Genomic DNA, 3570 nt, shown 5'->3' on the forward strand with positions numbered 1-3570 from the left:
TTTTTAGTTTTATACAGTCCCACTTGTTCATTTTTGCTTTTGTTTTCCTTGCCCATGGAGATATGTTCATGAAGAAGTTGCTCATGTTTATGTCAAAGAGATTTTTGCCTATGTTTTTTTCTAAGAGTTTTATGGTTTCATGACTTACATTCAGATCTTTGATCCATTTTGAATTTACTTTTATGTATGGGGTTAGACAATAATCCAGTTTCATTCTCTTACATGTAGCTGTCCAGTTTTACCAACACCAGCTGTTGAAGAGGCTGTCCTTTCCCCATTGTATGTCCATGGCTCCTTTATTGTATATTAATTGACCATATATGTTTGGGTTTATATCTGGACTCTCTATTCTGTTCCACTGGTCTATGGATCTGTTCTTGTGCCAGTACCAAATTGTTTTGATTACTGTGGCTTTGTAGTAGAGCTTGAAGTTGGGGAGTGAGATCCCCCCCACTTTATACTTCCTCCTCAGGATTGCTTTGGCTATTTGGGATCTTTTGTGGTTCCATATGAATTTTAGAACTATTTGCTCTAGTTCATTGAAGAATGCTGTTGGTATTTTGATAGGGATTGCTTTGAATCTGTAGATTGCTTTAGGCAAGATGGCCATTTTGACAATATTAATTCTTCCTATCCATGAGCCCGAGATGTGTTTCCATTTATTGGTTTCTTCTTGAATTTCTCTCATGAGTGTCCTGTAGTTTTCAGAGTATAAGTCTTTCACTTCCTTGGTTGGGTTTATTCCTAGGTATTATATTATTTCAAAGCAATTGTGAATGAATTGTTCTCCTGATTTCTCTTTCTGCTGGTTCATCATTAGTGTATAGGAATGCAACAGATTTCTGTTTTAATTTTGTATCCTGCAACTTTGCTGAATTCATATATTAGATATAGTAGTTTTTGAGTGATTCTTTAGGGTTTTTTATGAACAATATCATGTCATCTGCAAACAGGGACAGTTTGACTTCTTCCTTGCCTATCTGGATGCCTTTTATTTCTTTGTGTTGTCTAATTGCCATGGCTAGGACCTCCAGAACTATGTTGAATAGAAGTGGGGAGAGTGGGCATCCTTGTCTTGTTCCCTATCTTAAAGGAAAAGCTTTCAGCTTCTCGCTGTTAAGTATAATGTTGGCTGTGGGTTTGTCATGTATGGCCTTTATTATGTTTAGGTACTTGCCCGCTATACCCATTTTGTTGAGAATTTTTATCATGAATGGATGTTGAATTTTGTCAAATGCTTTTTCAGCATCTATGGAGATAATCATACGGTTTTTGTCCTCCTTTTTGTTGATGCAGTGGATGATGTTGATGGATTTTCAAATGTTGTACCAACCTTGCATCCCTGGGATGAATCCTACTGATTATGATGGATGATATTTTTGAATTTGGTTTGCTAATATTTTGTTGAGTATTCTTGCATCTATGTTCATCAGGAATATTGGTCTGTGATTTTCTTTTGTTGTGGTGTCTTTGCCTGGTTTTGGTATTAGATGATGTTGGCCTCGTAGAATGAGTTTGGGAGCATTCCTTCCTCTTCTACTTTTTGGAAAACTTTAAGGAGGATGGGTATTAGGTCTTCACTAAATGTTTGATAAAATTCAGCAGTGAAACCATCTGGGCCAGGGATTTTGAACTTAGGTAATTTTTTGATTACCAATTCAATTTCTTTGCCAGTCTATTCAGATTTTCTGTTTCTTCCTGGGTCAACCTTTGAAGGTTGTATTTTTCTAGAAAGTTGTCCATTTCTTCTAAGTTATCCAATTTGTTAGCATATAATTTTTCATAGTATTCTCTAATAATTCTTTGTATTTCTGTGATGTCCATAGTGATTTTTCCTTTCTCATTTCTGATTCTGTTTATGTGTGTAGACTCTCTTTTTTTCTTGATAATTCTGGCTAGCAGTTTATCTATTTTGCTTATTTTCTTGAGGAACCAGCTCCTGCTTTCAATGATTCTTTCTACTGTTTTCTTCTTGATTTTATTTATTTCTGACTTAATCTTTATTATGTCCCTCCCTCTACTGACTTTGGGCCTCATTTGTTCTTCCTCTTCTACTTTCATTAATTGTGATTTCAAACTGTTCATTTGGGATTGTTCTTCTTTCCTGAGGTAGGCCTGTATTGTGATAAATATCCCTCTTAGCACAGCTTTCACTGTGTCCTACAGATTTTGTGGTGTTGAATTATTGTTGTCATTTGTCTCCAAATATTACTTGATCTCTGTTTTTATTTGGTCATTGACCCATTGATTATTTAGGAGCATGTTATTAAGCCTCCATGTGTTTGTGGGCTTTTCCTTTTTCTTTGTGTGATTTATTTCTAGTTTCATTCCTTTGTGGTCTGAGAAGCTAGTTGGTACAATTTCAACCTTTTTGAATTTACTGAGATTCTTTGTGTTGTCTAGTATATTACCTATTCTTGAAAATTTTCCATGTGCACTTGAGAAGAATGTGTATCCTGTTGCTTTAGAATGGAGTGTTCTGTAGATATCAGTTAGGTCCATCTGTTCTAATACATTGTTCAGTGCCTCTGTCTCTTTACTTATTTTCTGTCTGGTTGATCTGTCTTTTGGAGTGAGTGGTGTGTTGAAGTCTTCTAAAATGAATGCATTGCATTCTATTTCCCCCTTTAATTCTGTTAGTATTTGTTTCACATACATAGGTGATCCTGTGTTGGGGGCAGTGATATATGTAATAGTTATATCCTCTTGTTGGATCTACCCTTTTATCATTATGTAATATTCTTCTTTGTCTCTTGCTACTTTCTTTGTTTTGAAGTCTATTTTGTCTGATACAAGTACTGTAACTCCTGCTTTTTTCTCCCTATTAGTCACATGAACTATCTTTTTCCATCCCTTTACTTTCATTCTGTGTATGTCTTTGGGTTTGAAATGAGTCTCTTGTAGGCAGCATATAGATGGGTCTTGTTTTTTTATCCATTCAGTGACTCTATGTCTTTTGATTGGTGCATTCAGACCATTTCCATTTAGGGTGATTATCAATTGGTATGTACTGATTGCCATTGCAGGCTTTAGATTTGTGGTTACCAAAGGTTCAAGGGTATTTCCCTTACTAACAGCCTAACTTAACTCACTTTGTATGCTATTACAAACACAACCTAAAGGTTCTTTTTTTTCCCTCCTTTTTCTTCCTCCTCCATTCTTTGTATGTTATGAATCATATTCTGTACTCTCTGTCTATCCCTTGGGTGACATCTATTTAGCCTTAGGAATACTTCCATCTATAGGAGTCCCTCCAAAATGCACTGTAGATGTGGTTTTTGGGAGGTAAATTCTCTCAGCTGTTTCTTATCTGAAAATTGTTTAATCCCTCCTTCAAATTTAAATGATAACCTTGCCGGGTAGAGTATTCTTGGTTTGAGGCCCTTCTGCTTCATTGCATTAAATATATCATGCCACTCCCTTCTGGCCTTTAAGGTTTCTGTTGAGAAATCTGATGATAGCCTGATGGGCTTTCCTTTGTATGGAATCTTATTTCTCTCTCTGGATGCTTTTAACAGTCTGTCTTTATCCTTGATCTTTGCCATTTTAATTACTATATGTCTTGGTGTT

This window comes from Manis pentadactyla, chromosome 10 (assembly GCF_030020395.1).
Source record: "Manis pentadactyla isolate mManPen7 chromosome 10, mManPen7.hap1, whole genome shotgun sequence".
In the NCBI taxonomy this organism is placed as follows: domain Eukaryota; kingdom Metazoa; phylum Chordata; class Mammalia; order Pholidota; family Manidae; genus Manis; species Manis pentadactyla.